We start from the raw sequence: 25,477 nt of genomic DNA, 5'->3' as shown, positions 1-25,477 counted from the left end.
TTCAATACCCCCTACAATGAAGGCAAGCATACCATATTCCTTCTTGACCACTATATCCAACTATGTAGCTATTTTCAGGGTACAATGGACCTGAACTCCCAGATCTCTCTGCTCATCAACTTTTCTCAAGGCTCTTCTGTTTACAGCATAGTTCGTTCTATAATTAGACCTTCCAGACCTTCCAAAATGCATCACCTCACATCTGCCTGGATTGAATTCCATCTGCCAGATCTCTGCCCAACTCTCCAATCTATCTATATTCTCCTGTATTCTTTGACAGTCCCCTATGCTTTCTGCTACTCCACTGATCTTTGTGTCATCTGCAAACGTACTGATCAGACCACTAATGCCCTCTTCCAGATCATTTATGTATATCACAAACAACAGTGGCCCCAGCACTGACCCCTGTGGAACACCACTGGTCATTGTTTTCTATTTTGAGACTCCCTTCAACTACTACTCTCTGTCTACTGTTACTCAACCAGTTCTTTATCCACATAGCTGGAAAACCCTGCACACCATGTGACTTCACTTTCTCCATTAGTTTACCATGGGGAACCTTATCAAACGCCTTACTAAAGTCCATGTATATGACATCTACAGCCATTCCTTCATCTATCAACTTGGTCAGTTCCTCCAAAATGTCTATTAAGTTGGTAAGGTATGATCTCCCCCCCACAAAAACCATGTTGCCTATCACTGATAAGCCTATCCTGTTCCAAATATAAGTAGATCCTATCCCTCAGTACCTTCTCTAGCAACTTTCCCACCACTGACATCAGGCTCACTGGTCTGTAGTTACCTGGAATAGCCCTACTACCCTTCTTGAACAGGAGGACAACATTAGCATCTGTCCAGTCCTCCAGCATCCCACCTGTGTTTAAGGATGCTACTGAGATATCTGTCAGGGCCCCAGCTACTTCCTCTCTCACCTCCGTCAGCAACCTGGGATAGATCCCATCCGGTCCTGGGGATTTGTCCACCTTAATATCCTTTAGCCTACTCAACACTTCCTCCTTCCTTATGTCAATGTGATCCAGAGTAAACAAACTTCTATCTCTAATCTTAACATGCATCAAGTCCCCCTCCTCAGTGAGCACTGATGCAAAGTAATCATTGAGAATCTCACAGGTTCAACACACAACCTTCCTTCCTTATCCTTCAGTGGACTAACCCTTTCTGTCATTACCCTCTTGTTTCTTATATATGAATAAAAGGCCTTGGGGTTCTCCTTAATTCTGCTCATTCATGTTATTTCATGACCCCTTTTAGCCCACTTGATTCCTTGTTTAAGATTGGTCGTACTCTCCTGATATTCCTCCAAAGCCTGCTCTGTTCTTAGCTGCCTGAACCTTATGTATGCTTCCCTTTTCCTCTTGGCTAGTCACACAATTTCTCCTGTCATCCACGGTTCACGAATCTTGCCTTTCCTATCGCTTGTTTTCAAAAGGACATGCCTATCCTGCACCATCTTTGAAAGCCTCCCACGTATCAAATGTGGACTTCCCTTCAAATAGCTGTCCCCAATCCACATTTCCCAGCTCCTGCTGAATTTTGATATAATTGGCCTTGGCCCAGTTTAGTACTCTTCCTTTAGTACCACTCTCATATTTGTCTACGAGTATTCTAAAACTTACAGAATTATGGTCACTATTCCCAAAGAAATCCCCCACTGCAACTTCTACCACCTGGCCTGGCCCATTCATCAACACCAGGACCAATATGGCCCCTTCACTAGTTGGACGTTAACATGCTGCTCTAGAAAACTTTCCTGGATGCACCTTACAAACTCTGCCCCATCCAGACCTCTGACACAAAGAACATCCCAGTCAATTTTGGGAAAATTAATATCTCTCATCATCATCGCCTGTTGCCCCTACATTTTTTTTTACAGCGCAGTACAGGCCCTTCGGCCCTCGATGTTGCGCCGACCGAATCCTACCTAACCTATACTAGCCCAATAACTTCCAAATGCCTATCCAATGCCCGCTTAAATGACCATAAAGAAGGAGAGTTCACCACTGATACGGGCAGGGCATTCCATGAACACTCAACCCGCTGTGTGAAGAATCTACCCCTAACATCTGTCCTATACCTACCACCCCTTAATTTAAAGCTATGTCCCCTAGTAACACCTGACTCCATTAGCGGTAAAAGGTTCTTAGTATCTACCCTATCTAAACCCCTAATCATCTTATACACTTCTATCAGATCTCCCCTAAACCTTCTCTTCTCCAATGAGAACAGCCCCAAGTGCCTCAGCCTTTCCTCATAAGATTTTCCTACCATTCCAGGCAACATCCTGGTAAACCTCCTCTGCACTCGTTCTAAAGCTTCCACATCCTTCCTATAGTATGGCGACCAAAACTGCACACAATACTCCAGATGAGGCCTCACCAGAGTCTTATACAACTGCAACATGACCTCAGGACTCCGGAACTCAATTCCTCTGCCAATAAAGCCCAGTACACCATATGCCTTCCTCACAGCACTATTTACCCGGGTGGCAACTTTCAGAGATCTGTGTACATGGACACCAAGATCCCTCTGCTCATCCGCACTACCAAGTAGCCTACCATTAACCCAGTAATCCATCATCTTGTTATTCCTACCAAAGTGAACGACTTCGCACTTAGCTACATTGAATTCCATTTGCCACATTTCCGCCCAGCTCTGCAACTTATCTATATCCCGCTGTAACCTACCACTTCCTTCCTCACTATCCACAACTCCACCGACTTTTGTGTCATCCGCAAACTTGCTTACCCAGCTTTCAAGTCCTTCCTCTAGATCATTTATAAAGATAACAAAAAGCAATGGTCCCAAAACAGATCCTTGTGGTACACCGCTAGTAACTGCGCTCCAAGATGAACATAATCCATCAACTACTACCCTCTGTCTCCTTCCAGCCAGCCAATTCCTAATCCAAACCTCTAATGTATCCTCAATGCCATACCTCCGAAGTTTTAGCATTAGCCTACCATGGGGAACCTTATCGAACGCCTTACTAAAATCCATATACACAACATCTACTGCTTTACCCTCATCCACTTCCTTAGTCACCTTCTCAAAGAACTCAATAAGGTTTGTGAGGCACGACCTGCCCTTCACAAAACCATGCTGGCTATCCCTGATCACGTTATTCCTACCCAGATGTTCATAAATCTTATCCCTTACCATTCTCTCTAAGACTTTGCCCACCACTGAAGTCAGACTCACTGGCCTATAGTTACTAGGGCTATCCCTACTCCCTTTCTTGAACAATGGGACCACATTCGCTATCCTCCAGTCCTCTGGTACTATTCCCGTTGACAATGACGACATAAAAATCCAGGCCAATGGCTCTGCTATCTCCTCCCTAGCTTCCCATAGGATCCTGGGGTAAATGCCATCAGGCCCAGGAGACTTACCTATATTCATCCTTTCCAATATTCCCAAAACCTCTTCCCTGCATATTTCCAGGGCATCCATTCTAATTATTTGTGATTCCATATTCACATCAGCAACAGTGTCCTGTTCCTGAGTGAATACTGATGAAAAGTACTGATTTAATGTCTCTCCAATCTCCTCCGCCTCCACACACAACTTCCCACTACTATCCTTGACTGGACCGATACCTACCCTAGTCATCCTTTTATTCTTGACATACCTATAGAAAGCCTTTGGGTTTTCCCTAATCCTACCAGCTAAAGACTTTTCATGTCCCCTTCTCGCTTCTCTTAGCTCCCTCCTTAGCTCCTTCCTGGCTACCTTATAACTCTCAATCGCCCCTACTGAACCTTCACGCCTCATCTTTACATATGCCGCCTTCTTCCCTTTCACAAGGGACTCCAATTCCTTACTAAACCACGGCTGCCTCACAAGGCCCTTTACACCATGCCTGACTGGTACATACCTATCGAGGACACGCAGTAGCTGCTCCTTGAACAATCCCCACATCTCATTAGTGTTCTTCTCTTGAAGCCTGTTTTTCCAATCCACACATCCTAAGTCATGCCTCACAGCATCATAATTTCCCTGCCCCCAGCTATAGCTCTTGCCCTGCGGCGCACGATTATCCCTCTCCATCACTAAAGTAAAAGTCACCGAGTTGTGGTCACTGTCCCAGAAGTGCTCACCTACCTCCAAGTCTAACACCTGGCCTGGTTCATTACCTAGAACCAAATCCAATATAGCCTCCCCTCTTGTTGGCCTGTCGACATATTGTGTCAGGAAACCCTCCTGCACACATTGTACAAACACCGACCCATCTAATGAACTCGAGCTATAGCTCTCCCAGTCAATATCTGGGAAGTTAAAGTCCCCCATAACAACCACCCTGCTACCTTCACTCTTTTCCTGAATCATCCTCGCAATATTATCCTCTACTTCTCTAGGACTATTAGGAGGCCTGTAGAAAACACCTAACAGGGTGACCTCACCTTTCCTATTTCTAACCTCAGCCCAAACTACCTCAGATGGCAAGTCCTCTTCCATCGTCCATTCCACTGCTGTGATACTGTCTTTGACAAGTAATGCCACGCCTCCCCCTTTTTTACCCCCATGTCTGATCCTACTAAAACATTTGAACCCTGGAACGTGCAACAGCCATTCTTGTCCCTGTTCTACCCACGTCTCTGTAATGGCCACAACATCGAAGTCCCAGGTACCAACCCACGCTGCAAGTTCACCTACCTTATTCCTTATACTTCTGGCATTGAAGTATACACACTTCAATCCACCTTTCTGGTTACAGGCACCCTCCTTAGAGATCGCTGCATTATTCCTAACCTCCCTACACTCAAGGTCCTGTACCCTAAAGCTACAGTCCTGGTTCCCATGCCCCCGCGGAGTTAGTTTAAACCCTCCCAAAGAGCACTAGCAAACCTCCCCCCAAGTTTCCATAATCTGTTTTCCTATTTGTTCTTCTACCTCATGCTCACTGTTGGGCAGCCTGTAGTACAGTCCCAACAATGTAACTGCACCCTTCTTATTTCTCAGCTCTACCCATAATGCCTCACAGCTCAAGCCTTCCATAATGTCCTCCTTTAGCACAGCCGTAATACCATCCCTGACCTGCAATGCAACTCCTCTCGCGCCCCCCCCTCCTTTTTTTTTAACTTGCCTCCCTCTCCTGGCTGAAGCATATATATCCTGTCAATCATGCCCTTCCTTCAACCAAGTCTCTGCAATCACAATAACATCATATAGCCTGGCACCAATCCAAGCCCTAAGTTCACCTGCCTTATTCACTGTACTCCTTGCATTAAATCATATGCACTTCAGACCATCAGTTTCTTTGCATTCATCTGCTCTCTGCCTACTCTTCCCCTTGGTAACGCTAACTTCATGATCCTGTTCCTTATAGTCTCTAGTTTCCACCTCATTGTCTACTACTCTTCTCTTCTGGTTCCCATAGCCTTGTATGCCTTCACATTGCAAGTGCACAGCTAAATGCTTCTGAAATGTTATGAAGGTTTCTGCCTCTACCAACCTTACAAGCAGTGAATTCTAGATTCCTAAACATGCTGGGTGAAAAAGGCTTTCATTACATCTCCTCTAAACCTCTGTCCCTTACCTTACACTTATGCCACCCAGTCATTGACTCCTCCATCAAGGGGAAAGGGTTCTCCCTGTCTACTCCATCTTGTTGCCCCTCTACAGCTCAATCATGTCTCCTGTCAATCTCCTGTGCTCTACAGAAAACAACCCCTGTCTACCCAGTCTCTCTCATAACTAAAAAAATCTCCAGCCCAGGCAACATCTCGGTAAATCTCCCCTGTACCCTCTCCAATGTAATTACATCCCTCCTCTAATGTGGATTGCAGAACTGCACACAATAATCTAGTTGTGGCCTAACCAACATTAGTAGCTGCGACTTTGTCTCAGTAGTGAAGGGAATGAATATTGAAGATTGTACTGTCCTTGATTGTGTTGAGTTTCTTGAACCTGCCTTCCTAACAGCATCATGGGTTTATGTGCACTCCAAGGTCAGCAGGAACAACTCACCACCATCTTCTCAAGTGCAATCAGAGATGTGGAATAGATGCTGACCTAGACAAGGATATCCACTTCTCATGCTCAAAATAAAACATTCACTGAACCGCACCAACCACATAAACGACAGTTACAAGTGTGGGTCAGAGGCTGAGAATACTGCTCCAACAACAATGCAGCTCCAACCACATTCAACAAGTGAAGTGGTATCAGTACATGCAAAACAAAATAAATAACAATGAAATAGAGAGTAACAAAGAGAGATATTGAAATGGAGATTGGCTCAACTCTGCAATGTGTTCCGACTGTCAACTTTGTGAGGAATAATTTTTTTTATATAGTTACCTCCTGGTGTTACATTCTATTCATTATTATACGCTCTGCCCAATGATATTCAATCTTGACATGAGAACAAAATAGAATATTCCAAGATGCCTGCCAGTATTTTCCTTAAGAAAGAAAATAAAGTCCCTAACTCAGCAATTAACTGTTGGTGTTTTTACTACAATTGTTTCAATTTTCAAATTAGGAACTGTTGCCATTTTCACTCGATCCTCATGTGCTTGTTTCATTATAACATATCCTATAAACCTCTCCTTTAGTGTTACGCCAAATTCAAAGCTGCTTTGAGGTGGAGATGGTAAGATAGCACAGGATGTTGTAATGTAACATCTACTTTTCAGCCCCTAACAACACATTGAATCAATCTACAACAATTTGGCAGATTGCGACTCTGTATTCAGGGCCCTGGAGGGAGGCATGCACATGGTGTTCCTTATCCAGTTCCATGCCTTCAAAGGGAACCTGGACTTGGGCAACAGATTTCCCTCCACCTTGTACAACCAATCAAAACAAGGTCATCGTCACACGTCAGAGGCCAATGGAATCTGTGTGGAGCAACTGTCCAATCACAGTGTGTTTCTCATCTTATTGATAGGTTAATTAGGAGGCATTTTAACAACAAATGCAGCCTGTGATTGCTGAAGCAGCTGGAAAGTGAAACGGATGCAGTGATTGAGTTGTTGGGATTGCTGTTAATCAAGTCCAACGCAGGGTCAGTGTGGAAATAGGGTTATTGAGTCAAGTCCAGACCTGAGGGAAGTGAGCACGTTGAACAGTGTCCAGGCCTTGGGAGGATGGTGTTGTGGTACGAAGAGATGCACAGTAAGGGTGGTGGAAGGAAAGGAAGCCAAAAGGAGGCTGCAAAAAGGGGAGGAGATCAGGAAGCTGCTGGGTGAGGTAAAGAAGGAGCTACAGGACAATAGAAACCTGGAAGATTAGATAGGCAAGAAGGAGGGTGTAAGGTGGGGAATTAGCGAGCTTTGAGAAGATTTGTAGCTCAGGTTGAGGTTCTGGATGTAAGTTTGTTCATTGAGCTGGAAGGTTCGTTTTCAGATGTTTCAGCACCATACTAGGTAACATCATCAGTGTAAAAAATGAGGTCTGCAGATGCTGGAGATCACAGCTGAAAATGTGTTGCTGGTCAAAGCACAGCAGGCCAGGCAGCATCTCAGTGTGCCTCCAGTGAAGTTCTAGTGTTATGTCCTGCATTCTATCTATATGTTTAGGTTTCCTTGGGTTGGTGATGACATTTCCTGTGTTGGTAATGTCATCTCTTGTTCTTTTTCTCAGAGGGTGGTAGATTGGATCCAAATTGGTGTGTTCGTTGATAGAGTTCTGCTTGGAATACCATGCTTCTAGGAATTCTCGTGTGTGTTTCTTTTGGATTGTCCTCGGATGGATAAGTTGTCCCAGTCAAAGTGGTGTCCTTTTTCATCTGTATGTAAGGAAACTAATGAGGGAGGGTTATGTCTTTTTGTGGCTAGTTGATGTTCATGTATCCTAGTGGCTAGTTTTCTGCCAGTTTGTCCAATGTAGTGTTTGTTACAGTCCTTGCAAGATATTTTGTAAATGACATTTGTTTTTCTTGTTGTCTGTATAGGGTCTTTCAAGTTCATTAGCTGCTGTTTTGATGTCTTGGTGGGCTTGTGGGCTACCAGGATGCCAAGAAGACTGAGTAGTCTGGCAATCATTTCCGAGGTGTCTTTGGTGTTGGGGAGAGTGGCTAGGGTTTCTGGACACTTTTGGGTTTGTTGCTGAGAAATCGGCAGATTGTGTTCATTGGGTATCCGTTCTTTTTGAATACACTACATAGGTGATTTTCCTCTGTTCTGCGTAGTTCATCTATGCTGCAGTGTGTGGTGGCTCATTGAAATAATGTTCTAATGCAGCTTCATTTGTGGTGTTGGGCTGATTGCTTTTGTAGTTCAGTATTTGGTCCGTATGTGTTGTTTTCGTCTAGACACGGGTTTGAAGTTCCCCATTGACAGTTCATTCTACTGTGACATCTAAGAACGGCAGTTTGTTGTTGTTTTCCTCCTCTTTGGTGAATTTTATGCCAGTAAGGGTATTATTGATAGTCTCAAAGGTGGAAAATGACAAGCAAGAGGCTACAAGATTAGGGATAAGAAGGCTGTTTCAAGGTGGGAAGGGTGAATGAGGGTGCAAAGTTGGGGGGGAAGAACAAGACCGCAAGGTGCGGAAAAGAAAAAGAAGGTTGCAAAGGAGAGAAAACAATTTTAAACCTTGAACAAAGGTATACTCTACTAACATTGAGCCAGGAAACTTCAAATCACTGAGGTAATGAATTGCTTGAAAGTGAATGTGGAATCTCTAGCCTACAGCTTCATAATTACAGGTCATCGGAGTTATCCTGACCATTTAAAACTGGCAGTGATGAGTCACCGTGACATGGATTCTTGAGTCAAATACCACTGCCCAGTAAGGTGTGGTCTGAGTGCTGTCTTATATGTTAACTCACATAAAATGTAACATAAACATTGGGTCCTTGTTGGGAAAGATTTATTAAATTTTATTAACAACATGAACTATTTAAATTGCAATAATATCAGAGACGTACATAAGTGGAGTTGGTACTTTGTGAGTATTACTGTATGTTACAAGCACATAATTGACTGAATACACTACAATGACTCCATTGCACTGACAGACTGATTGAAGGCAAGGTGGGTAATTTTATACTGGAGCATCACATGTTGTGATGTACTTATTTTCAATAATACACCAAGTAGTTCAAAGGTAAGGCCTCAAGCTCATACTGGGGGTTACCTTACTGAATATGCCTTCACTGGGATTTGAATCATTTGAAGAAGGGGAAGGAGGCCCTAGTCCCAATGAAGACAGGAGCCACCTGATGAACAGAAGAGCATGAACTGAGGGTTGACTCAGAGGAGAAAGCAAAGAGTGAAGTAATAGCAGAATTCCATCTCATCATTTGGACAACAATGGCCCAAAGCTTTCCAGACTCCTTTGAACTACCTATACGTGTTGAAGTCCAATGAAGACTGCAGCTGTCAAGGGAGGTTGTCACCAACCTGTTGGCAAAGCTGCAAAATGACTTGCAAACATGGGACCTGGTGATCAACCAATTTCAGCAACGCCAAAGGTCACTATTGCATTAAATGTTGGTTCATCGGGGTCTTTCCAGATGTCCAGAGCTGACATATGTGGAATATCCCAGGCCTTAGCTCATCACTCACTGAAAGTCACTAATGTGTTGTTCATCTGGGCTACAGGTTTGTACAGCACCACCCCAATGTGGTGGCCTAATAGAGAGACCCATATTGACTTCAGGACTATTGCAGAATTTTCTGAAGTCCAAGATGAATGCACCCTTGTATCCAAAGTTCCTTTGGTCTTGTTTACAGCCTTCATAAACTGACAGGGTTGTCACTCAACTGAACTGTGAACACTAGAAGTATATCCCGCTTTGTATGTTGAGTTCCCTACAGCAGACATAGCTACGCTAGCATTTATTGCCTATCCTTAATTACGATTGAGAGGGTGGTAGTGAGCAACTTTCCTGGACTGCTGCAACGTGGCAGGGGTAGATACCGACAATGCTTTTGGGAAGGGAGTTCTGAGACTTTGACTCAGTGACTGTGAATGAATAGCAATACATTTCCAAATCAAGATGGTATGTGGCATTGAAAGGAATCTGCAAATGGTGGTGTTCCCATGCGCCCGCAGCCATTGTCCTAGGTGGGTTTGGAAAGTGCTGTTGAAGGAGCCAAGATGAGTTGCTGCTGTACATTTTGTAGATGGTACACAATGCTGCCACTGTGCATCAGTGGTGGAGGGAGTGAATTTTCAGAACAGTGAATGGAGTGGCAATTAAGCAGACTACGTTTTCCTAGACGGTGTTCAGCATTGAGTGTTATTCCAGCTGCACACGACAGACAATGGATAATAATCTATCACACTCTTGACTTGTGGCTTGTAAAGGTAGAACAGCAATGGAGAGACAAGAAGTGAACTATTCACTGCAGAATTCCCAACCTCTGACTTAAATTTGTACCCACAGTATTTATATAACTAGCCAAGTTCAGTTTCTAGTGAATGGTAACCCCTAAATGTCAATTTCAATTTCAGTGATAACAATGCCATTAATTGTCAAGGGAGATGGACAGACTCCCCCCTGTGTGAAATGAGTATTGTCTGCTACTTTTGTGGGACAAATGTTACTTCTTGGTCTTTCTGCATGTGGACATGGACAGCCTCAGCATCTGAGGAATCACAAATAGTGCTGAACAATGTATCACCACTGACAAGCATTCTCACTCCTGACTTTATGCAACAAAAGCCAATGTAGAGCAAGCTGAAGATAGTTGGGCCAAGGACGGCATCCTGAGGAATTTCTTGAGTTATGTCCCAGGAATCAGACTGACCTCCAGCATCCATAATTATCTTCCTTTACACTGGGATTGGCTGCAACCAGAGGAGAGATTTCCTCTGTTTCCCATTTACTCCAGGTTTACCAGGATTCCTTGATGCTACATGCAGTCAAAAGGTGCACTCATGTCAAAGGGAGTCAGGCTTACCTCATCTCTGGAGTTCAGCTCTTTTGTTTATATTTGGACCAAAGCTGGAAAGAGGTCGGGAGTTAAGTGGCTTTTCTGGAATCTAAATTGAGTCACAAGTTATTGCTAAGCAATGGTGCTTAATGATCCCTGTGTTGATGATCCCTGACATCACATTACAAAAATCAAGAATAGACTGATGAGAAGGAAATTGGTTACATTGGATTTGTCCTGTTTTTGCATATATTTGGGCAATTTTCAATGATGCTGGGTGGATGCTACTGCTGTGGCTGTATTAGAAAATCTTGGGTGAGGTGTAGCCCGTTCTCGAGCACTAGTTTTCCCTTCTATTCCCAGATGTTGGCAGGGCCCATAGCCTTTTCAGTATTCAGTGTCTTCACCCGTTTTTTGAAATAATGTGGAGTGAATTGAATTGACCATGAATGAAGTAATAAACTTTTTGTTTCTCCTTTTCAACCTGCTAAATTTGTACTCATTTTCTGTAACTATTTTAATCTTCCTGTAACTGTTTCAACTGTGGGCCTCTCTTCATACTGTAACCATGTGTACTAATAAACTAGTTAAGCCTAACAATGTTTGGGTGAGTTCATTTGTTCTTTTGTAATTGGGTTCAAATAAAAACTATAGATACAGGATTTTATAAAAGAAAGAAACTTCTACGTATTGTTGCTACAGCAGGAGGTCAGAGATTAAGAATTCTGTGGTGAGTAACTCACCTCCTGACAACATAAATCCCATCTACAATTTACACAGGACAACAGCCAGACCAGGCCCAGTTATGGACCTAACAGGAAAAAGCGGTGGGAGAGGCTGAGTGCTTGGTGGAGCTAGAAACCTCATGGAATAATCTAAAAGCATAGCCCACTACTCCAAGAGAAAGGCTTAAATCTTTCTAAGTTGACATTAGCTCTGAAGGAATCTTTGCTTATGTAGGGGATCACCCCAGATCAAATGATAACCTACGCTGAGTCCTTGGTAAATCATTTCACACAGGAGGGATAGACCACTATCCCAATATGGTTTGGATAGGTGAAACATTGAGTTACCCATTGCAGACGGCGAAATCAAAACACAACTCGAACTGGGAGACCCTGGCTGTTTTAACTGCATTCAATTTAATACTGACTCATTGGCTTCTTGTATGTTGGAAGTTCAGGTGTCTATGGGAAATTAGTTCTTACTGGCACATTCTCTTGGAGGCAGTGGCATAGCTGAGATACTAAATGGACATTACATCACCCGCTGCTATGAAAGAAGATGCTGTCACATTGTTTTGGAAGGTGACATGAGCAAGACACCAGATAAATTGAAAATTGGTAAAGAGGAGGTTTTAGATAGGCTGGCTATATTGGATTACTAAATTGCAAAGAACTGATGAGAAACATCCAAGGGTGGAAAATGTAAAGGCACTGACCACACATTTCCACTCCTCTATGGATACAGAGGTAGTGTCAGAGGAGTGGAGATTTGTACCCTTGTTCAAAAAAAGGGTGTAAAGATATATCCAGCTAATACAGTTTACCATCAATGCAAAGGAAGCATTTAGACATGGTAAAATTAGAAGTTACATGGTAAAATCTGAATTGAAGAAGGCAAACAGGAAGTTGTCAAGGGAAATTGTGCTGAACTAACTTGCTTGAATTTTTCAGTGAATAACAGATGGTTGTTGAGGAATGTACAGTTGATGCAATGAACATAACCTTCCAAATTGCATTTGTGAAAAACAGCTCATGCCGAGCTTGTCAGAAAAATTCAAGTTCATTGAATAAAAAGACATTAACTGCACGGGTAAACAAAATTGGCTGAGTAATAGGAAACAAAGGATTGATGTGCAACTCCTTTTGTGAGTGGTGGACAGGATATAGTGGAGTTCCACTGGAAAAGGTGATGAAATGAGACAAGATGAGTTGCTCTAGCAGACAGCCAGCACAGGTATGAGGAGACATTACAGAGTCATAGAATCATACAGCATGGAAAAAGACCCTTCAGTCTAACCAGTCCATGCTGACCATAATCCCAAACTAAACAGTCCCACCTGCCTGCTCCTGGCCCATGTCCCTCCAAACTTTTCCTGTTCATATACTTATCCAAGTATCTTTTAAATATTATAACTGTACCCATATTCACCATTTCCTCAGGAAGTTCATTCCACATGTGAACCACCCTCTGTGTAAAATATTTGCCTTTCATGTACTTTCTCAATCTTTCTCCTCTCACCTTAAAAATGTGTCCCACAGTCTTGAAACAACTCCATCTTAGATACATGACACCCTGCAATAACCTGACCTATACCCCTCATGATTTTATAAGCCTCTATAAGCTCACCTCTCAACTTTCTATGCTCCAATGACAAAAAAATCCCAACCTATCCTGCCTTTCTTTACAACTCAAACCTTCCATACCCAGTAACATCCTGGTAAATCTCTTCTGAACCCTCGCCAGCTTAATAATATCCTTCCTGTAACTGGGCGACCAGAACTGGGCACAGTACACCAGAAGGGTTCTGTAATCATTCTACAACTTCCTTCTGTGGCTTGTGATGGGAAACAGTCATCAAAGATTTAACACCATATCCTAGTGATGATCCAAATTGCAACTGGACCAATATTAACTTGGTGAATACCTTTCCCTAAACCACATGCAAGGCAATAATCATATTGCAGATGTCTGCTTCTCTTCTTTACCATTTAATGATTTAATAGTATATTATTACCAAGTTCTGTTGTTGTTGTTCATTACTACTGAATTCCATTATTATAAATCATTTGTTAGCTCTATTATTATATTAATGGGTCTGTTAGTATATGTTTTTAGCAGTTATATATTATTAGATGTTGCGTTAAAATCAGCATTCAAATTTTTATGCTGAAGAATGAGGATTTCTTATGATTCAAGATGATCATTTCTCTCAAACAGCTCTCCAAATAATGTGGAATAAAATATTGTCGTAATTCTCTCTATTATGGATTAGGTCAAGAGTTAAAAATAAAGAGTTTTGGTTTTAATTAAAAAGTAGTGATTTACTTATATTTTGTTATGGCTGAGTGTGCTTACAAACAATGACTGCATTTTTAAAAACTGAACAAACTAAGGATGCTGTAAAAAAGCAAATGGCTGGAAAATCATAGCTGGTCTGGCAGCGTAGAACATAGTAAAGTCCAGCACAGAACAGGCCCTTCGGCCCACAATGTTGTGCCAAGGATTATTTCTAATCTAAAATAAAATAACCTAACCCAGGCACCCTCAATTCGCTGCTGTCCATGTCCATGTCCATGTCCAGTAGTTGCTTAAATGTCCCTAATGACTCTGCTCCCACCACCACAGCTGGCAACACATTCCATGCATTCACAACTCTCTGCGTAAAGAACATACTTCTGATGTCTCCTCTATACCTTCCTCCTAATATCTTAAAACTATGACCCCTCGTACCAGTTTATCCTGCCCTGGAGAAAAGTCTCTGGCTATTGATTTTATCCAAGCCTCTCATGACCTTGTATGTCTCGATCAGGTCACTCCTCTTCCTCCTCTCCAGAGAAGAAAGTCCGAACTTATTCAACCTTTCTTCACAAGGCAAGCCCTCCAGTCCAGGCAGCACCCTGGTAAATCTTCTTTGCAACTTCTCCAAGGTTTCCTTATCTTTCCTATAATAGGACTTGTATAGAACTCTATACAATATTCCAAGTGTGGTCTCACCAGGGACTTGTAGAGCTGCAGCAAAACCTTGCAGCTCTTAAACTCGATCCCCCTGTTAATGAAAGCCAAAACACCACATGCTTTCTTAACAACCCTATCCACTTGGGTGGCAACTTTGAGGGATCTATGCTCTTGAACACCAAGATCCTTCTGTTCCTCCCCACTGCCAAGAATTCTGTCTTTAATCCTATATTCAGCATTCGAATTCAACCTTCCAAAATGCATCAATTCACATTTATCCAGGTTGAACTCCATCTGTCATTTCTCAGGCAGCTCTGCGTCCTGTCTATGTCACGCTGCAGCCTGCGATAGCCCTTGATACTATCAATGGCACCTCCAACCTTTGTGTCATTGGCAAATTTACTAACCTACCCCTCAACCTCCTCATTCAAGTAATTTATAAAAACTACAAAGAGCAGAGGCCCAAGAACAGAGCCCTGCAGAACACCATTCACCACTGACGTCCAGGCAGAATACTTTCCATCTACAACCACTTTCTGCCTTCTGTCAGCCAACCAATTCTGAATCCAGACAGCCAGCTCTCCCTGTACCCCATACCTCCTGATCATATGAATGAGCCTACCATGGAGAACCTTATCAAAAGCCTTGCTGAAATCCATATATACCACATCCACTGCTCAACCTTCGTCACCTCCACAAAGAACTCAATAAGATTTGTGAGGCATGACCTGTCCCTCACAAAGTCATGCTGACTGCCTTTAATCACACTATGCTTTTCCAAATAGACATAAATCCTATCCCTCAGAATTCTTTCCAAAACCTTGCTGACCACAGATGTAGGACTGACTGGTCTGGAATTGTCAGGGATTTCCCTATTCCTCTTCTTGAAAAAAGGAACAACATTCGCCTCCCTCCAATCCTCTGCTACGACTCCAATGAAGAGTGAGGAAGCAAAAATCTTCACCAGCGGCTTAGCAACCTCCTTTCTTGCTTCCCAGAGCAACCTAGGATAAATCTGGTCTGGTCCTGGGGACTTATCAATCTTAATGTTAGCCAAAATTTTCCAGCACATCAACTTCATCAAACTTGTTCTATTCAAGCCTGTTTCATAGTTCCTCAAAGTTCTCATTCACAACAAAGGTTCCTTTCCTGAGTGAAAACTGAAGCAAAAAACTCAGGACTTCCCCTATCTGCTCAGACTCCACGCACAAGTTCCCTACGCTATCCCTGATTGGTCCTACCTTCTCCCTGATTATTCTCTTATTCCTCATGCACGAGTAAAATGCCTTTGGGTTCTCCCTAATCCTTCCTGCCAAGCCTTTTTCATGCCCCCTCTTGGCTGTCCTCAGTCCATTTCTGAGCTCCTTTCTAGTAAGCCTGTAATCCTCTAAAGCTGTGCTAGATCCTTGCTTCCTCCGCCTTACGTAAACTGCCTTCTTCCTTTTGCCGAGAAACTCTGTTCTCGTTACCAAGGTTCCTTAATCTTACCCCTTTTTGCCTGTCTCAGAGGAACAAATTTGTGCATCACTCGCAACAACTGCTCCTTAAACAGTCTCCACATGTCTGCTGTGCCCTTTCTGTGGAACAATTGCTCCCAGTCTGTACTTCTTAACTCCTGTTTGATAGCGTCATAATTTCCTTTTCCCCAATTAAATACCTTCCCTTGGTAACTGCTCCTTTCCCTCTCCAAGGCTATGCTAAATGTAAGGCAGTTGTGGTCACTGTCACACCTGTGGAGAGAAATCTGAGTTCACGTTTCGGGTCTAGTAACCCTTCCTCAGAACAGGGAACTTTTTAGCCAAGCTAAGAGATTATTAGAAGTAAGAAAATCCTGAGATTTCGATGGAGATAATCGCTAAATTTGGAGTTATGGTCTAGATTAAAACTGGTGGCTTATGGTTTTGAAACACAAACTATTTGAAAGAAGTAAAATCACACAGGACCAGGTTATAGTCCAACAGGTTTTATTTGGAGGCCCTAGCTTTTGAAGCACTGCTTCTTCAAAAGTTTTGAAAGCTAGACCTTCCAAATAAACCTGTTGGGCTATAACTTGGTGTTGTGTGATTTTAACTTTATCCAACCCAATCCAAGGAGAAAGTGAGGACTGCAGATGCTGGAGATCAGAGCTGAAAGTGTGTTGCTGGAAAAGCGCAGCAGGTCAGGCAGCATCCAAGGGGCAGGAGAATCGACGTTTTTTCGGGCATGACCCCTTCTTCAGATTCCTGAAGAAGGGGTCATGCCCAAAACGTCGATTCTCCTGCTCCTTGGATGCTGCCTGACCTGCTGCGCTTTTCCAGCAACACATTTCCAACCTAATTCAACACAGCGTCCTTCAAATCAGTATTTGAAAGAAAGCTGATCTAGAGACTGCACACATCCAGTCAACTACATTTAACCAAAGAAGACATTTCTGAATGAACAGTTTGTTCTAAAGAATTAGGTAGGGCCACATGGCATTATGAAGAGAAACATTCAGCAACAAAACAGACAGCAAGAGAGTTTGTCTTATGGTTCATGACAGATGACTGACAGCAGCTCTAACAATCGACCAGATAGGCTCCACATAGAGTCTGGTTGTGACCTCTGCAGTCAGACCCCAAGTAAAAAAATGTTCTGCCTCAAAGAGTGGGAGTATGTTCTTCCAGAGTATGATTATGTTTAAACCTTTCAGAATGAAAGCCATAGTTAAATAAATTAAACTAAGTTAAATCTGTTGGATTGAGTTGAAAGGGAGAAGTTTAAACTGTTTATAATCATTACCTTACCTATTCAATGTACTTATTCAGTCATTATTGCTTATGATTGTTTGTTCAAGTTTTATAACTCTTCTGATGTTTTAGTTTAACCCTGGAGTCCTGTCATTTATTTTCTTGCCACTACTTCTTTCTTTCATTATATTCTTTAAACAATTACGATCTACTAAGCCAGATTCCAACAAATATCCAGCTTTTCTAATATTCACAAGCCCGAACAGCTCAAGTTATTTGCAAGTCAGCCTACACTATCAATCAATGTAGAACTTGTCCTGACACAGCATCCTATTTACTGAAATATAGTAACAAATGTAGGCCACTCGGCTCCTTTAGCATGTTCTAGCATTCAGTTAGATCATGGCTGATCTGTACTTCAAATCCAATTACCCACTGTGGTTCCATCATCCGTAATACATTTAACCAACAAAAAGAAATCTATTAATCTCAGTTTGGCAATTTTCAATTAGACTCAGCCGCAGAACCTTCAGAAGAGGGTTTTCCAGATTTCCATTACCCTTCATACGTAGATGTCCACTCTGAAAAACTACCAAAGGATCTTTTGAAAGTATTTTCTTTTATATATCTTCTGTCTGCCAGCAATCTCTTTGCACCAAACAGCAGCAAGGAAGCAGGCAATTAGCCTATCTTCACCTGGATTTTATTCCTCTGAAAGGAATAATTAGTTGGGTTTTATGAGCTGCTATCACACAGATTTTTTCTGTGGAGATATGTGTGGGAGTTGTCCACCATGGTCTACGTGACATTAAGACCTTATTGCCTGGAGATCTGTAAGGTTAAATGTCTACTTACCTTTGCATATGAAGAACATTACTCCAAAACAATACCCCACTAGAAATTTCATTGAGTTATACATTTGAAATCAATTTTGACAGTTCAATCTAAGTGATTTATGTGGAAATTAAAAGCAGCAAAACCATTTCATAGAAAAGTTAAATTAATGTTCTTTGCCAACGTTCTGTAATGCCTAAAGTTTATTTTAAAATGACAAGTTTGCTTTTAAAGCACAATACAGAAATTGCCTTTCATTTTCTTGTTTAATTTCCAATAAAGCCACATTAACAAATAAATTAATCTGTGACAATGTCCTTCCATCCTTGCAAACCTGAGTTGACATGAGTTGAGACAAAACTGGCAGTAAATGAACATTCTTCAGTGGGTTTGTGGAGGGTCGCAAGTGAACATAGTTCACATGGGCTCAATTTAAATCTCAGGGAAGATGAGATGAGAACAAAGAGATTAATTAATGGGCTGGGTTTTACAGGCAGTGTGGTGGATAGTGAGCTAACGTCATCATTACTCATCTGATCATTATTTCAGGATAATTAGATATGCATCGCGTGTACCCTAGAACTCTGTGGGAAGCTAGGAAGTTTTTGCTTGGCCCCTTACTGAGCTATTTGTATCATCAATAGTCACAGGTGAGGTGCCGAAAGACTGAAGGTTGGCTAACGTGGTGCCACTATTTAAGGTAGTAAGGAACTGTAGACAGGTGAGCCTGACATTGGTGGTGGGTAAGTTGTTGGAGGGAATCCTGAGGGACAGAATGTACATGTATTTGGAAAGGCAAGAACTGATTAGGGATAATCAACAAGGCTTTGTGCGTGGGAAATCACGTCTCATGAACCTGATTGAGTTTTATGAAGAAGTAATAAAGAGGATTGATGAGGGCAGAACAGTGGACATGACCTATATGTACTTCAGTAAGGCGTTTGACAAGGTTCCCCATGGGAGACTGGTTAGCATGGTTAGGTCTCATGGAAAACAGGGAGAACTAGCCATTTGGACACAGAACTGGCTCAATGGTAGAAGACAGAAAGTAGTGGTGGAGGGTTGTTTTTCAGACTGGAGGCCTGTGACCAGTGGTGTGCGACAAGGATCGATGCTGAGTTCACTGATTTTTGTCATTTATGTAAATGATTTGGATGTGAACATAGGAGATATAGTTAGTAAGTTTGCAGATGACACCAAAATTGGAGGTGTAGTGGGCAGCAAAGAAGGTTACCTCAGATTACAATGGGATCTTGATCAGATGGGTCAATGGGCTGTGGACTGGCAGATGGAGTTTAATTTAGATAAATGTGAGGTGTTGCATTTTGGAAAAACAAATCAGAGCAGGACTAATACATTAATGATAAAGTCCTGGAGAGTGTTATTGAACAAAGAGAGCTTGGAGTGCAGGTTCATAGCTCCTTGAAAGTGGGGTTGCAGGTAGATAGGATAGTGAAGAAGGCATTTGATATGCTTTCCTTTATTGGTCAGTGCATCGAGTATAGGAGTTGGGAGGTCATGTGGCGGCTGTATAGGGCATTGATTAGGCCACTTTTGGAATATTGTGTGCAATTCTAGTCTCCTTCCTATTGGAAGGATGCTGTGAAACTTGAAAGGATTCAAAAAAGATTTACAAGGATGTTGGCAGGGTTGGAGGATTTGAACTATAGGGAAGAGGCTGAATAGGCTGGAGATGTTTTCCCTGCAGTGTTGGAGGCTGAGGTGTGACCTTATAGAGTTTTATAAAATCATGAGGGGCATGGATAAGATAAATAGGCAAAGTCCTTCTCCTGATGTGGGGGAGTCCAGAACTAGTGGCCATAGGTTTAGGGTGAGAGGAGAAAGATTTAAAAGGGGCCTAAGGGGCAACTTTTTCACGCAGAGGGCGGTAAGTGTATGGAATGAGCTGCCAGAGGAAGTGGTGGAGGCTGGTACAATTACAACATTTAAAAGGCATCTGGATTGGTACATGAATAGGAAGGACTCAGAGGGATATGAGCCGGGTGCTGGGAGGTGGGACTAGATTAGGTTAGGATATCCGATTGGCATGGACGTGTTGGACTGAAGGGTCTGTTTCCATTCTGTCCATCTCTATGACTCTGTGCATGGTGAACATGGAAAAATTGAAGTTGTGATCTACCACAGCCTGTGCTGGTAGACAGCGAACACTGAAATCGGTGAGCATTTAAAATTTGTCACTCCCACATCACTATTCGAAAACCTAAAATTATAGATACAAGTATATTTTTAAAGACCTGATGTTCATAAGCTATAACAAACAACATAAAAGTGGTGAAAATGCAATTCTTTAATTCTTATGTGCTATGAAACAGAGTTATAGAGTCATACAGCACGGAAACAGACCCTTCAGTCTAAACTAGTCCATGATGAATGTAATTGCAAACTGATGTAGTCCCACCTGCCCATATCCCTCCAAACCTTTCCTATTCATGTATCCATCCAAATGTCTTTTACAAGTTGCAAATGTACCCCCATCCACCACTTCCTCAGGAAGTTCATTCCACATGTGAACCACCCTCTGTGTAAAACATTTGCCTCTCATGTCTTTTAAAATCTCTCTCCTGTCATCTTAAAAATGTGGCCCCTAGTCTTAATCCCCATTTTGGAAAAGACAATTGCCATCAACTCTATCTGTACCTCTCATTATTTTAGAAACTTCTACAGGTTACCTCTCAACCTCCCTGCACTCCAGTGAAAATGTCCCAGCCTAGTAAATCTCTTCTGAACTTCTCCAGCTTGATAGTATCCCTCAGGGAGACTAGAACTGGATACAGTATTCCAGAAGAGGTCTCACCAATGGCCTTTACAACTTCATGTATATGACATGATCTTTAAACTGATCTTAAAGAACAATGTGGTTTCTGTTGATGCTTCTTGTTTTCTGTTAAGAATGGGGTCGGGGGGGTGGGGGGGGTGGTTCTGTAAAAATCCTTCGATGTGACTGGGTCGCTTGGACAAACTGATGACACTGTGGATGCCAAGTGAAGGAACCTGCAGTCAGAAGCAGGAACACCACACTGTGAGAGAAGGGATGTTCTCACCAGATCTCTCAGCAAGACATCAGTGGAGCTCAACAATGAGCTTCATCACTTGATTGTACATTCCAGTCAGTTATATTCAAACACAAATGTCAGGAATGGAGCTGCGATAATTTCCAATAAATGGTCAGATATGGTTCTAGTCTGAAGGTAGCTGGGTACAACTTGGTCTGTACTAGTGGGTGTTAAACACACAATTTGACAGAATGCACAGGCAGAAATAATACAAATATCATGGACTTTCTTCACTGAAATAAATGAATGCAGAATTGACTTTTCTATTAGGGTATTTTCTCCATGTGATTTTCCATTCTGAATGGTTGAATCTAGGAGGGAGTTCATGTTCACATTACTTAACATAAGCAGTTGACAACATGTAGCAATTTTCTGGTGGTTTATTGAGTTTAAGAAATAGTAGTTTAGATATGTTACTTCAGTTCATTTGGGAAATTAAGTATTCACCCTCCTCACCTTAAATGTGTTTAAAACTTGCTTTAGGAGGGGCAAATTGCCTTGTTCCCTGAACTGTACCATCTGGGTTTTAACTCTTCACTGCCCAGTTCTATATTCCCTGCACCTGTACTTCTACAAATGGATTACTGAATGATGGTGGAAGGTAATCTGATGTTTGCCTCAAATTTCAACTCATTGGTATCCTCCAGGAGGTCTCCAACAATGAAGTCCGTTATGCTGTATTGTTCCTTTTCCTTTGTTTGGAAAATGAGTTTTCTACTAACTTGTTCTAAAATTCCCTGTAAACGACTACCAGATGTTCAGCTTCTGTTATACTCCACAGTGGCTCTTCCACTAAGTGGGGCATCTTTCATGTTCTACTGGCCTGTCTGAGAGCTCCTACGAATTAACCACAAATATATCCATTGACCAGATCTCCAGAATCATCTTTTTTCATCTATCCTCGACCTATCTTGGTCTCTTTTATGGTTAATGGCTAAAGGCTAACTCCAGCCTTTCAAACTTCTTCAGGTTCCTTCCTGACCCTTTCTGACATTGTAGGCCTGACGTCAGCCTTGTCTAACTCAAGTGACCCTTCTTGAGCCACTTTAACTTTCACGGGTTTTATCGTCACCCATTGGCCTTCCAAGCTCTCTCAGTTCCTGCGTTCTCTGCTGCTTCTTGCTGGCGCCTTCCATCTTTTTCCAGCCCCCTCTGGACCTTCCTTACCTTTTGAGGAATGTAATCTGCTGCCACCAATTCCCCAATAAAATAAACATGCCTGCCATTAGCACGCTTGGAGTGGCGCCAACTGTTACTAGGTCCAAAGCAAGTTCCATCAGTGAATTTTAATTAGTGAATCTCCATGCGCTTTTCCATGAGTGCTTTTACCAACACATGGGAATTTAATTCACTTTCAGGTGCAAGTCCTTCACTTTTCCCATTAGCAAAGTTTATGACTTATTCGTGGGGCCAACAGATGCTAGATTCTCTCTCTGGCCATTTAAAAGTCACTAGTCACCATTCCCTTGAACACAAACTCCCCATGGTTCTTCTGGTCAATGTTTACGCTTAAGCAGACACTGAAGATCTTTAATGCCATAGATACCAGCTTTGCAGCCACGGTTTCAGTGAACAGCTTGAATGAAAAATTTTCTTTTAGATGGCCTGACTTTCTACCTGGAAATACCTGAGGTGATTTCCCAACTCCCCCCCCACCCCGAATTCTTTCTTTAAAAGATTGGGAACAGTTCTGTTTTCCCTCCCTTTTTCTTTCTCACTTGCCTTGGGTATATTTACCTCACCCTTGTCTTTCACTAGGCTATTAAAGTTTTCAGACCCCCCCCCCCCCCCCCCCCCCCCCCCCCACTGCCTGGGCAGCACAGTGGCACAGTGGTTAGCACTGCTGCCTCACAGCATCAGAGACCCGGGTTCAATTCCCACCTCAGGTGACTGTGTGGAGTTTGCACATTCTCCCCATGTCTGTATGGGTTTGCTCTGTTTTCCTCCCACAGTCCAAATATGTGCAGGTTAGGTGAATTGGCCATGCTGAATTGCCTAGGGGCAGGGGTAAATGTAGGGGAATAGATCTGGGTGGGTTGGGCCGAAGGGCCTATTTCCACACTGTTAGTAATCTAATCTGCTTGAGTTTACGTATCTATGTGCTAAGGGAAGGCAATGTCCTAGTCGTATTATCACTAGATTATTAATCCAGAAATTCAACTAATGTTCTACAGGTCCGAGTTTGAATCCTGCCATGGCATATGGTGGAATTTAAATTCAATTATAAAAAAATCTGGAATTAAGAATCTACTGATGAAATCATTGTTGATTGTTGGAAAACCCCATCTGGTTCACTAATGTCTTTCAAGGAAGGAAATTTGCCACTCTCACCTGGTCTGGCCTACATGTGTCTCGAGATCCACAGCAATGTGGTTGATTCTAAATTGCCCTCTGAAATGACTGAGCAAGCCATTCAGTTGTACCAATCGCTACGCAGACTCAAAGACAAGAAACCAGATAGGTAACCAGGCATTGATCTAGGCACTAGAAAAGACAATGGCAGAAACAGCCCTGTCGACCCTGCAAAATCCTCCTCACTAACATCTGATTAGTGCCTAAATTGGGAGAGCTCTCTGACAGACTTGTCAAGCAACACTGACATAGTCATACTTACAAAATCATGCCTTACAATGTCCCAGACACCATCATCACCATTCCCAGATATGTCCTGTCCCACCAGCAGGACAGAACCGGATGAGGTGGCAGCACAATGGTATACAGTCAGGAGGGAGTTGCTCTGGGAGTCCTCAATATTGACTCCAGACGACATGAAATCTTCAGGTTAAACATGGGCAAGGAAACCTCCTACCGAATACCATATACCATCCTCTCTCAGCTAATGAATTGATACTCCGTGTTGAACAACACTTGGGGAAAGCGGTGAGGATGACAAGGGCACAAAATATACTCTGGTTGAGAGATTCACCAAGAATGGCTCAGCAGCAGCACTACTGATCGAGCTGGTCAGGTCCTAAAGGACATAGCTGCTAGACTGGTCTCCGGCAAGTGGTGAGGGAACCAAGATGGAAAAAAACATACTTGACCTCATTCTCACCAATGTGTCAGCTGCGGATGCATCTGTCCATGGGAGTATCAGTAACAGTGACCATCGCACAGTCCTTGTGGAGACAACGTCCCACCTTCACATTGAGAATATCCTCCACTATGTTGTGTGGCATCATCACCGTGTTAAATGGGTCAGACTTCAAATAGATCTAACAACTCAAGACTGGACATCCATGTGGGCCATCAACAGCAATAGAATTATACTCCAACACAACCTGTAACATCATGGCTCGATATATCCCCCCAGTCAACCATTACCATCAAGCTGAAAATGCGTTGCTGGTTAAAGCACACCAGGTTAGGCAGCATCCAAGGAATAGGAAATTCGACGTTTCGGGCATAAGCCCTTCATCAGGAATGAGGAGAGTGTGCCAAGCAGGCTAAGATAAAAGGTAGGGAGGAGGGACTTGGGGGAGGGGAGATGGAGATGTGATAGGTGGAAGGAGGTCAAGGTGAGGGTGATAGGCCGGAGTGGGGTGGGGCCGGAGAGGTCAGGAAGAAGATTGCAGGTTAGGAGGGCGGTGCTGAGTTGAGGGAACCGACTGAGACAAGGTGGGGGGAGGGGAAATGAGGAAACTGGAGAAATCTGAGTTCATTCCTTGTGGTTGGAGGGTTCCCAGGCAGAGGATGAGACGCTCCTCCTCCAGCCGTCGTGTTGTTATGTTCTGCCGGTGGAGGAGTCCAAGGACCTGCATGTCCTCGGTGGAGTGGGAGGGAGAGTTAAAGTGTTGAGCCACGGGGTGGTTGGGTTGGTTGGTCCGGGCATCCCTGAGGTGTTCTCTGAAGCGTTCCGCAAGTAAGCAGCCCGTCTCCCCAATCTAGAGGAGGCCACATCGGGTGCAACGGATGCAATAGATGATGTGTGTGGAGGTACAGGTGAACTTGTGGCGGATATGGAAGGATCCCTTGGGGCCTTGGAGGGAAGTGAGGGAGGAGGTATGGGCGCAAGTTTTACATTTCCTGCGGTTGCAGAGGAAGGTGCCGGGAGTGGAGGTTGGGTTGGTGGGGGGTGTGGACCTGACGAGGGAGTCACAAAGGGAGTGGTCTTTGCGGAACACTGATAGGGGAGGAAAATATATCCCTGGTGGTGGGGTCCGTTTGGAAGTGGCGGAAATGACGGCGGATGTTACGTTGTATACGGAGGTTGGTGGGGTGGTAGGTGAGAACCAGTGGGGTTCTGTCTTGGTGGCGGTTGGAGGAGCGGGGCTCAAGGGCGGAGGAGCGGGAAGTGGAGGAGATGCGGTGGAGGGCATCGTCGATCACG

The sequence above is a fragment of the Hemiscyllium ocellatum genome, chromosome 6 (genome assembly GCF_020745735.1).
Source record: "Hemiscyllium ocellatum isolate sHemOce1 chromosome 6, sHemOce1.pat.X.cur, whole genome shotgun sequence".
NCBI classification, from domain to species: Eukaryota; Metazoa; Chordata; class Chondrichthyes; order Orectolobiformes; family Hemiscylliidae; genus Hemiscyllium; species Hemiscyllium ocellatum.
This window is presented reverse-complemented; position numbering follows the sequence as displayed.